Here is a 13,041-nt window from a genome sequence, read left to right on the forward strand (position 1 = left end):
AAAATGATTGTGAGCCTACCGATATATCTTATATAGAGCTGCTTATCGTTTTTCAGTTTAGGTTTAAAGATGTTTGGATAGACCACTGATGTACTATCATTTTCTCTTTTGCTCGCCAGGAAACTCATTTTTGTTTTTCTATTGTTTTTGTGTTTTTGAAATTTTTCGATGTTTTTGGATTTTCAAATTTTGGATTTACTCCCCCTAAAATCAACAAACTAAGATAAATTTAAAACACAAAGGTATTTACAAAAATGATTTTCCGATGTTGGTTTTACTCTTGCTTGACCTTAATGCCGTTAACCAATAATAAATAGTCAAATCTTGATTTGTCAAATGCTTTAGTAAAAAGGTCGGCACGTTGGTCATCGGTGTGGACGTAAGCAACATCGATTAGCCTTTTCTCAAAGCAATCACGTATGAAGTGATACTTAATTTCGATGTGCTTAGTCTTTGAATGCTGCACAGGATTTCTAGTGATCTGTAAGGCAGCAGAATTATCAACATAAATAGGAGTAGTTAGGAATTCAAAACCGTAGTCGCGCAATTGTTGTTGGATCCATAGGACTTGGGAGCAACAACTTGAGGCAGCAATGTATTCAGCTTCGCATGTTGATGTAGCGACACATGTCTGCTTCTTGCACTGCCATGTGACTAGGCGATTTCCCAAAAAACTGACATCCAGCCGTTGTGGATTTGCCGTCGATTTTGCATCCGCCAAAATCAGAATCACTGAAAGCTATCAAGTCAAAGTTATTATCCCTAGGGTACCATAGACCGGTGTCAGGGCAACCCTTCAAATAACGAAAAATCCTTTTTACAGCTGCAAGATGTGAGGCCTTCGGGTTCACTTGATATCTGGCAAGCAGGCATGTTGGGTACATTATATCTGGTCTTGATGCTGTGAGATACATAAGAGATCCGATCATCGCGCGGTAGTATGAGGGGCTAATAGCTTCACCCTTTAAGTCTGGATTAATTCCGTGATTTTGCTGCAGTGGGGTACCGATGGGCGTTGCATCAGACATCTGGAACCGGCTCAAGATGTCACCAACATATTTAGTCTAATGGATGAATATCCCAGACTCAGTTTGTTGCACTTGTAGGCCCAAAAAGAAAGTCGTTTCCCCCATAGCACTCATCTCGAATTTATCCTGCATAATGCGCTCGAAATTCCTACACAAAACATCATTAGTAGACCCAAATATAATATCATCAACGTATACCTGTACCAGTAGAAGATCTCCATCTTGTTCTTTGACGAAAAGAGTACAATCGGTAAGACCTCTGCGAAATCCATTTTCCAGCAGATAATTAGATAAAGTTGCGTACCAAGCTCGCGGTGCTTGATGTAGACCATATAGAGCTTTGTTGAGCAACCAAACCCGATCGGGATGGATAGGATCTTCAAAACCTGGAAACTGTTCGACGTACACCTCTTCTTCCACCACACCATGTAAGAATGCACTTTTGACGTCCATCTGGTATACCTTGAAACCTTTGAATGAGGCATAAGCCAGAAAGATCCGAATTGCTTCTAGACGTGCAACAGGTGCATACACTTCGTTGTAGTCGATCCCTTCTATCTGACGAAAACCTTGAACGACTAGCCTTGCTTTGTTTCGAATAACGACTCCATGGTCATCCTTTTTGCATTTAAAAACCCAACGGCTACCAATCTTCTTGTAACCAGCAGGTTTCTCTACGAGCTTCCAGACACCAAGCTTCTGGAATTGTTGCAGTTCTTCCTGCATCGCTTCAACCCAAGAGTTATCTTTCAAAGCTTCCTTCTAAGTTCTTGGCTCTTCCTGTGAGACATAACACGCGAAAGACCAATCATTTTTTTGACCAGATTCTCGGACAGCTGCGTACAAGCCTACATTGTTGTTGTTTCGCAACATGTTTCTTGTTTGAACGCCACTCTGTACATTTCCGATGATGTTCTGTTGAGGATGGGTATTGTGAATCCTTGTTTCTGGATTATCTTGAACTGGAATATTTGTACCCAGATTGTTGAGATTGAGATCAACAACCAATTCAATGCCCGGAATTGACGAAGAGGATGATGCAGTAGCTTCAGCTGTTTTAGGGACGTCCACTGGAGGTGTACCCTCTGAAGTACCATGAACTGCTGTTGTTGGTTCTTGATCTGCATCGAGAAATTCATCATCCTCTGAAGATTCGTTCAACTCGGCAGCATCGTGAAAATCCTCATTGTCGAGAGCATTATTGTTCACTGAAGATGGCTCTGGATTGACAATAATTGGACGAACCAACGGTGAATCTGTTGCGTTGTCACTCTCGAAAAACATCCTTGCTGCAGCATTTTCTTCAACTGCTTCAACATTGATCGAATTGAAAAAGTCATCGTAATCAAACATCCAAGGCTGACCAGGATTTCTAACTGGCAAAGTGTGCCTTTGTACTCTGACTTCAGACCATTCCTCGACCCTTTTAGTCTCTAGATTCCAGACTCTTAAGTTTGGGGTGGAATACCCGAGAAAGTATCCTTCAATGGCTCTTGCCCCAAACTTTCCATTAGGGTCGATTAGTGTGCACGGAGCTCCAAACGGTTCAAGATATGACAAATCTGGTTTCCGTTTGTTAAGAAGCTCGAAGCAGGTCTTGTTGTGCCTTTTGACTGTAAGGACTCGGTTCAACGTGTAACATGCAGAGGACACAGCTTCAGTCCAGAATGGAATGGGCAACTGCGATTCTACCAACATAGTCCTAGCAGTCTCGATCAATGTGCGGTTCTTACGTTCAGCGACGCCATTTTGTTGAGGAGTATAAGCCGCACTAAATTCGTGAAGAATACCTTTTGAAGTGCAAAACTCCGCCATGGCATGTTTTTTAAATTCAGTACCATTGTCGCTACGTATCCGCCTAACCTTCAACTTATATAGGTTCTCAATCTGAATGATCAAGTTTTTGATAATACCGAAAGTTTCACTCTTGTGTGCCATAAACGCCACCCAAGAAAATCTTGAATAATCATCAGTTATCACGAGGCAATATTGATCATTCCGGATGCTTTTATGCTTGACAGGACCGAACAAATCCATGTGCAAACGTTCAAGCGGAATGACCACCGTGTTGATTTTCTTTGTAGGGTGTCGCTTCTTCGTTTGTTTTCCTTTCTGGCACGAAACACAGACGTCTTGAAGATGGAAGTTTTTAAGAGGAACACCATTCACCAATTCATTTGACACCAAATGATTCATTTTGCGTAAGTGAATGTGACCCATTCGTCTGTGCCAAGAGATTGAGTCTTTTTCTGTGGCTTTGGAAACGAAACAGGTTGCTTGTGCAGACGTCGTAATAGCTTGGCTCATATCAAGGACATACAGATCATTTATCCTTGGAGCAGACAAGAGAATCCATTCTTTTGGAATTTTGAAGCCGGGTTTCAGCACATAACATCCATTAGCATCAAAGTGTACTGAGAACTGCTTGTCACAAATTTGAGAAACACTGAGAAGATTGTGATCAAGTTGTTGTACAAAGTTGATCTTATCAAAGCTAACAACCCCGTTGGATATCATTCCTTCACCAGTAATATATCCGCCCTTATCTCCAGCAAAAGCAACATAACCTCCTCTAATAGATTTGACGTCGTAGAGAAGCTTCATGTCGCCTGTCATGTGCCTGGATGCCCCACTATCAACAATCCAATGACTACTGATAGTTCCTCCTGGAACACCGTGCACATGAACTCACATGATTAGTTGGAGATGGGACCCAAGCCATTGTGGTCTTGGGTCTTCCATTTTCATCAACAACAATAACTTCTACTTTTTGATGATTTGGAAATTGTGATGGCCCCCCTGATTCAATAACCGTTTTTGGTTTCCAGGTCTGTTTTGTTATACCAGTGTTATTCTTTAAAAACTTAACTTCATGGTTGTCTGAAGTTTTTAAATTGTTTGGTTTGACAGAAACAAATGTTTTGTTAACCACATCAGTTTTAATCGCCTTTTCAATTTTCTTGACCTGTTGGCGTTTCTGTTTCTTTTCCCTTTCTTTTATAAGACGGGGATTTGGTTTTGATGAAACAGATCGCTTGCGGTCAATTTGGTCACGGGGATCATCATCCTTAGCTTTCAACTTATGAAGATACGGACAGTTTCGAATTATATGTCCAATTTCACCACATTCAAAACATGATCTTCGTTCAACAAACCCCGAAGTATCATGTGATCGTCTTGTCGATGATGAACTTTGTGATCCCGAGGTACTAGGTTTTGAACTATTTGGTTCATTCCTTTTCATCACTGTTGCTTTCTTGACAAAATCTAAGTTAGATTGATTTTCAAATGTTTCAATTTTGTCTGTTCCCTTTGATTTCACAAAGTTCACATTCTTGTTCTTCTTTTGATTCGGCTTCCTTTGAACTTGAGCCGGTAATTTTTGTTTTGATTTATTATGATTTTGCTGCTTTTGCACTGTTGGTAGTTTTTGATTGCCAAATTGTTTTCGAACTTCGGCCTTTGGGATAGGAGGGCACTGTGTTACTGTAACATGTGATCCTGTCTTTCCCAAAAACTTATTTGTCGAATTTTCAAAGACTTTACTGATTAAAGATTGATTAACATTTTTAATAGGAAAATCTTTGTCTGAATAAATTTTATCATCACCAACAAGAGTGTACAGCAAATCCACACTCTCCGACTCTTTTACAGACGAGGACTCAATTGCAACAGTCTTAGCGGGTTTTGCAGGAGGATCACACAGAATATGATTCTCAAGAGGTATGTCCTCTTCTTTGATTACTGCATCAGACTTTGCTGAGTCAGTATCATCGGATTCATCATCAGAAGAATCAGCATCCTCAATCACAACTGGAGGATCCTGATTCGGTTCGGCAGAAGACACACATGTATCTGCTGACACATCTGAATCTGATGATACTTCTTTCTTGTATCCGAGTCCTGCTGCAAATTCATTAACATCTAGAGGAACAGATGGTTCAAAGAAAGTTCTATCCTCCTCGTCAGGCATGGCATCATAATTGTGTCTCACAGGTGGTGGACATTTCTTGTAGCCTATGCATGTGACATCCCGTTTCTCTTTCTGAACGTCAATGATGTGATCCAACACATAGCTAGAGCTCAAATAACTGTCTAGCTTAAGTTGGATCGCCTCACTTTCAGTTTTGACACAAGCCATTTCTTTTTGCATTACCTCAAGACGAGTTATATACAAATTAATGTCAGTTTGTTTTCTGGAAACCATTTTAGTTAACTCGGTTTTATCTTTCTTTAATTTTTCAATTACCGATTTAAACTCCTTTTCATGGTTTTCATAAAACATGTTGGCTTCAGTGCACTTCGAGAGATCCACGGTTAACTTCTGATTGTGGATGAATGTCACATCATATTTCTCTTGCAAAGCCTCGTGTTTGCTTTGCAACTGTAACAACTGCCACTAAAATCAATAATTAGAACGATAATTAGTTAATACGAAAACCCTAGTTAAGACACCCAAGTAATTCTGCACTAACCCTAAAATTTTCATAACAATCGGAATCAGGATCAGGGCCCCTAAAACTCAAGGGGGTTAAACCCTAAATGATAGTTATCTTCGAAAATACGTTGTCTAAATATAATTTCCGTTGAACGTCGACTCAGCAGGCCTATACCCACAACAAGGCTACTCTAGGCTAGATGGGTTTCCCAGGCGAGTAGCGGAAGAATCCCTGTCATCTTCCACGACACGCGGGAGATGCCAAATTCGCGTATAAATAGAGGGCCTTGGGACTTGAATTCTGTCTTTGGAACGACGTAAAAACTCGCTGTGTATGTCAAGTTATAGCAGAAACAATACAACAAACACACACGATTCACGAAGTGCTGCCGCAATCAGGGTATAACTCGATCGCTATTACGATTCAACGTCCGATCGATTATAACTATCCAACGATTGTCCGAGTGCTGCTCAAATTGAGCTTGTACTTTGATTATTCGTCGTGATTTCGACTTGAATATTAGAGTGCTGTTCGAATTCGGACTATGCTCTGTTATTCGTTGTGAATCCGATTGAATTATTAAGTATCGCACTTGTTAATCGATGTGAAGGTTTGATCTCGTGAATTGACGTAACTGCTGAATTAGTTACTAACCCGGTTGTGTGTGTGTATGATTATTTAAACTAGGTTAATCACAGGCAAATCAGTAGGCTTGTATCTTGCCCGTTAAATCTGCAATGTGAGTCATTCTCTTTTTATCAAACTATTTTACAATACTCCAAGTTATTTTCAAAATGTTAAAATTACAGGGATTAAGTCGTGGTTATCTTAATCGCTGGTTAGTGGGGTATTGTGCACATTACTAATTTCTCACGGTTAGGCAATAAGCCCTAACAGGGGTTAGGCTACAAGACCTAGCAGTGACAAACGTCACTAATTGGGTGACTGGACCCAATAGTGATATGACCATCGTCACACGGGTGGCAAGGCCAGATATAAAATAAGATACTGCCATCGTAATCGCTCTTATGCTGTAATTAATAACTATGTGTCGTTTTATCAAACTGAATGATTCACTCAGTATTTCCCCGCTGACAAAACCTTTTTACAACATGTTTCAGGTGACATACTGTGAATTCAGTACACGTGCTACGGAGCACCATCAAGCTTGAAGTAGTGGCTCAAATAAATAAATAAACATGTTTGTAAAATAATGAAATTATGAAATTTACGGGGTTATCCTGAAATGTAAATAAATAATACTCGGGTATTTTCAAAGTTTAAAACGATCCTGTTAAGACTTCCGCTGTAAACATAAATACCACGGGTTTTTCTGTCCCGCGGCTCCTGGACCGGGTCAAACCGGGCGCGGGGGCCGTGACAGAAAAAGGTGGTATCAGAGCCACTGATCAAGCCACTGATTTAAGCCTATTAAGTATTTAGAAAATACTTAATTTTATTAAATTGCTATTTTGTGATTATGTGCTTTATTATCTAATTAATTGCATATAGTATGGAACCGACTTTATATGTTTAGCAATTAATAAATAAATTAGACTAAAATTTTAGTGCCTTTACAAGTCTAGAAGTCTTATTCAATAAATATATAAATTTATAAATAAAACTTAGGGTACTTTAAAATTCTAATTGTTCTGGTAGTTAAACACATGTTTCTATCAAAATTTGTTATAAATTCTGACATAATAATTATGTGTATTCTGCAAAAACAGCATGAGTGATTTGTCTGATGCCCTTCAAAAGTTAAATCTCTATCCAGTAAGAACAGAGGTTTCCAGAGATTTTAATAGATATATACCAGACATAGAGGAACCTATAGAATTTAACGCTTTACCTCTCAAGCAACCCAAGTCTAAGGAAATAGAAATTGGGGAAAGCTCTAGGCAAATTGAGGGGTTACCATCTCAAGAAGAGTTAGATTTTATATTAACAGACTATAATACTATCAAGACTGTTAATGAAGCACGACTATCGATGAACTCAGAATCAGTTATCCCAAACCTTTTAGTACACTCGCGACCTTTCGAAATAGACGAATGGTTGACTCATGAAATACAGTTACAGAACAATCCCTATAAGCTTTTTCCTCAGTCCAATCTAGAACCTTTACCAAATCTACCAAAGAGTAACAAGAATACAGTTAGACTCCGCCAGTTCGACCAAGAACTAATAAATATTGGGAATAGGATCCAAGAGATTGGAAAACAAATCTCCTGGAAATACGATCCAAGGAAACAACGTTACTAGATTATTATTTAACAAAAGGATCGGGAATTTATGAAATTGCGATTATGTAATAGTAATAGTAAAATTGGCATGTGTAAAATAGAAAATAAAATAGTTATAGATAAAAGCATGATCTAATGAAAATCTTAGAACATTTACAAATTTGGGTTCGTTTACGTGATTATGTGCAATTAAGTGTAACATTGGATTATTTCTTATATACTAATTATTTATCTATAAATTAGTTGTCCAATGGAAAACGCTAATAATGAACCAGTTAACGAGGAAAATCAATCTGAACATCAATCAAGGGATCAATATATGACTAGGCAAGATATAGAAAATATCGTTGCTCAAGGGATAGCCAACACTATTCCAACAATGATTGCTCAAGGGATAGCCAACGCTATTCCAGCAATTGTCACTGCTGTTAAAAATCCCGTAGAACCACAGCAAATCATTCCTAGCAAACATATTTCTGAAGATAATTTCAGTAATAGCGTAAACGGAGGAAATGATCATGTTAATCATGATAATGAACCGCGACGAGCTCCGCTCCCTAAGAAAAGGAAAGCTGCAACGCCTGGTTGCACTTATAAGGAGTTCCTTGCCTGTAAACCTGTAGAGTTCACAGGCAATGAAGGGGCAACTGCGGCACTGCGTTGGTTGGAGAAAACCGAGGCGGTGATCAGAATAAGTAAATGTGTTGAGGAAGATAAGGTTATGTACGCTTCGCACCTTTTCAAGGAAGAAGCATTAGAATGGTGGAATACAGTGTTACAAGCCAAAGGAAGTGACGTAGCCTATGCCATGGGTTGGGAAGAATTTAAGCGATTAATAGAAAGGAAATTATGTCCTGAATATGAGAAAGAGCAAATGGCAAATAAGTTTTTAAGTCACCGAATGGCGGACGTAGATTGTCGAGGGTATACTTCAAAATTCTTTGAGTATGCCAGAATCGTACCTACTCTGGCTTCGCCAGAACCGGTACTTATATCTCGCTACATCTGGGGTTTGAATAGCGAAATTCGTGATATTGTTAAAGCTGCGAGACCCTGCACAATTGACGATGCGGTAGAATTAGCTAACACTCTAACTGATGGACTGGTGCGCACTCGGGAAGAAAATAAGAGGAAGGAGTTAGCTCAGAAAATTTCCCAAGAATTTCATATTGGTAATAATAGCAATCTCAGGAAAAGAGGAACCGAGCGATTCCCTACTATTCCATTTTGCGATACCTGCAAGGGAAAGCATTTTGGAAAATGCAAAGGATGCTGCAATTTCTGCAAATTTCCAGGACATCGAGAAGAGGATTGCAGGAAAAAGAAGGCAATAACCTGCTACAATTGCGGAGAAACCGGACATTACAGAACAAACTGCCCGAAATTAGACAACCCAACAAACGAAAAGGCGAAACCTGTAGAAGGGACTACCAAGAGAAACGCAAGAACTTTTCAATTAACTACTCAGGAAGCTGAACTAATTCCTGACATCATAGTTGGTACGTTTTAGTTCCCAACATTATGCAAAAATATTATTTGACTCTGGTGCGAACCAAAGTTTTATAAATACTTCATTCTGTCAAATCCTAAATTATCTTTAGCCAACCTTAGGCAAACTTTTATAAATTAAAACAACAATTAAGAATTCCGCGAGAATAAATAATATTTTGCAAGAAGCAAAGATAGAATTAATAGGACATAAAATTTTCTGTAAACTTGTTATTAGCGGATTCGATGTTATAGGAATAGATTGGTTAAATAACCTTGTTCGAATTCTCTGTGATAAAAGCTTCAGTATTATAGGAAGGACGAATCAAGGAAAAGGTATATCGATTATAGGGAATTAAAGTTACAATTAGGAATCGATACCCATTCTCTAGGATTAAGGATCTATTTGATCAACTTTAGAACACTAGGTATTTGTCTACGATATATTTGTGTCATCAATTGAAAGAACAAAACATACCTAAAACCGCTCTCAGGATTAAGGTATGAGCGATACAAATTCACAATCATGCCCTTCGAATTAACAAATGCCCTAATAGCATTTATAGACATGATAAACAGAATATGTAAACTATATTTGGACAAATTTGTAATTGTTTTATCACCAATATACTTATTTACTCCAAAAGTCAGGAAGATTTCCGCAATCCCTAAAGAGAAATTAGGAATTCTGTAAATTTAGACAGATACTATAGATAGATTATTTGGAATATTTCTCCAGACAAGATATATCCCTAACTAAGCCAAAACAGTTAAGGTTGAATAAAAACCTAAACCAGAAAAAGCCTTTAGGATCTTACAACATAAAGGTTCCAATTCTAGCCTTACCAGAAGGAACAGAAGATTTTAAAGTATACAGTAATATTACAAAGCTAGAATTTGAATATATGATAATGCAACGCAAAAAGGTAATCGTGTATACATTAAGACAATTGCAAAAACACGAAGAAAGCAATACCACTTCTAAACCTAAACTTAGAAGCGATAAATTTACCCTTAAGATTTGGAAACATTATCTGTAGGGAGATAAGTTTACTATCCATACGGGTCATAAGAATTTAAGATACATATTTGAGCAACAAGAATTAAACATAAGGAAAAGGAAATCCTCGGTGACTACGATTGTGATATTCAGTATCACGAAGGAAAGGCTGAAGACGGTCAGAAAAGTATACAAATAATAAGCAAGAGCCGTACGAGTTTGAGTTGGAGACAAATTGCTATTGAAAGGAATCATTAGATTCGGTAAGAAAAGAAAGATAAGATAAAAGTACGTAGGACCATTTCCAGTAATTCAACGAATAGGACCAGTAGTTTATCGGTTACAACTACCAGAAGAATTGGCTGGAGTACATGATGTATTTCATGTATCCAACCTCAAGAAATGTTTATCCGACGAATCTCTGGCAGTACCTCTTCAAGATGTAGAGGTGAACGAAAAGTTGAAGTTTATAGAGAAACTACTACAGATCGAAGATAGAAAAGTCAAGTTTCTCAAACACAAACGACTGGTGTTGGTCAAAGTTAAATGGAATTCAAGGAGAGGACCCGAATACACTTGGGAGCTGGAGTCCGAAATAAAGCAAAAATATCCACATCTCTTCCAGTAAATCTCGAGGACGAGATTTTTCTCAAGGTGGGGAGGATGTAACAACTGCCACTAAAATCAATAATTAGAACGATAATTAGTTAATACGAAAACCCTAGTTAAGACACCCAAGTAATTCTGCACTAACCCTAAAATTTTCATAACAATCGGAATCAGGATCAGGGCCCCTAAAACTCAAGGGGGTTAAACCCTAAATGATAGTTATCTTCGAAAATACGTTGTCTAAATATAATTTCCGTTGAACGTCGACTCAGCAGGCCTATACCCACAACAAGGCTACTCTAGGCTAGATGGGTTTCCCAGGCGAGTAGCGGAAGAATCCCTGTCATCTTCCGCGACACGCGGGAGATGCCAAATTCGCGTATAAATAGAGGGCCTTGGGACTTGAATTCTGTCTTTGGAACGACGTAAAAACTCGCTGTGTACGTCAAGTTATAGCAGAAACAATACAACAAACACACACGATTCACGAAGTGCTGCCGCAATCAGGGTATAACTCGATCGCTATTACGATTCAACGTCCGATCGATTATAACTATCCAACGATTGTCCGAGTGCTGCTCAAATTGAGCTTGTACTTTGATTATTCGTCGTGATTTCGACTTGAATATTAGAGTGCTGTTCGAATTCGGACTATGCTCTGTTATTCGTTGTGAATCCGATTGAATTATTAAGTATCGCACTTGTTAATCGATGTGAAGGTTTGATCTCGTGAATTGACGTAACTGCTGAATTAGTTACTAACCCGGTTGTGTGTGTGTATGATTATTTAAACTAGGTTAATCACAGGCAAATCAGTAGGCTTGTATCTTGCCCGTTAAATCTGCAATGTGAGTCATCTCTTTTTATCAAACGATTTTACAATACTCCAAGTTATTTTCAAAATGTTATAATTACAGGGATTAAGTCGTGGTTATCTTAATCGCTGGTTAGTGGGGTATTGTGCACATTACTAATTTCTCACGGTTAGGCAATAAGCCCTAACAGGGGTTAGGCTACAAGACCTAGCAGTGACAAACGTCACTAATTGGGTGACTGGACCCAATAGTGATATAACCATCGTCACACGGGTGGCAAGGCCAGATATAAAAAAGATACTGCCATCGTAATCGCTCTTATGCTGTAATTAATAACTATGTGTCGTTTTATCAAACTGAATGATTCACTCAGTATTTCCCCGCTGACAAAACCTTTTTACAACATGTTTCAGGTGACATACTGTGAATTCAGTACACGTGCTACGGAGCACCATCAAGCTTGAAGTAGTGGCTCAAATAAATAAATAAACATGTTTGTAAAATAATGAAATTATGAAATTTACGGGGTTATCCTGAAATGTAAATAAATAATACTCGGGTATTTTCAAAGTTTAAAACGATCCTGTTAAGACTTCCGCTGTAAACATAAATACCACGGGTTTTTCTGTCCCGCGGCTCCTGGACCGGGTCAAACCGGGCGCGGGGGCCGTGACAGCAACTCACACCACTTATCATTCAATGAAGCATGTTTGTCTTGCAAGTCAAACAAACTAGCTTGTAAAGCATCATGTTTGCCTTGCAACTCAGACATGTTTGTCTCTAAATCAGCACATTTAACATTTAAACTATCACAATTTTCACAACTAACTACAGTGGGTTCATCGACACATACCTGACTTGATGAACTGTCGACATTAGCCATAAATGCTGAATGGAGAGAAGACGAAGAGTAAGCAGCTTGATCCACCAAAATAGATCTTCTTTCAGTTCCTGCTGCAGCTTCTTCCAAAAGCTCATCAATATCTGCATCGACTGACGCACTTGATGTCTCCTCCACATGATCATTGCCTGAAGTGGAGGATTCTTCATCTGAGCTTCCGCTATAACCAGAACTGTCTTCATCTTCAGAAGATTCATCACCATTGGTGGAAGATTCTCCACCACTGGCGTGCTTTAAATCCTTTACGACTTCAGCAAAACACGCTGTTCCATCTGGAGCATCATTTCCTAACTGAAGCGACCAATCACAGCCTTCATCTACTTGAACCACAAGTGCCTGGTTGGCATTTGATGGCCCTGCTTGGCTTTGGTTGTTGACAGGTATCAACGTACGAACATTGTTCCTGTTCTGGTTCTGCTGGTTGCCTTGGTTTCTGAAAGGATTTTGGTTTCCATGCTGAGCTGGTCTTGTGCATTCCCTTTTGAAGTGACCCCGTTCACCACAGTTAAAGCACT

This window comes from Helianthus annuus, chromosome 8 (assembly GCF_002127325.2).
Source record: "Helianthus annuus cultivar XRQ/B chromosome 8, HanXRQr2.0-SUNRISE, whole genome shotgun sequence".
In the NCBI taxonomy this organism is placed as follows: domain Eukaryota; kingdom Viridiplantae; phylum Streptophyta; class Magnoliopsida; order Asterales; family Asteraceae; genus Helianthus; species Helianthus annuus.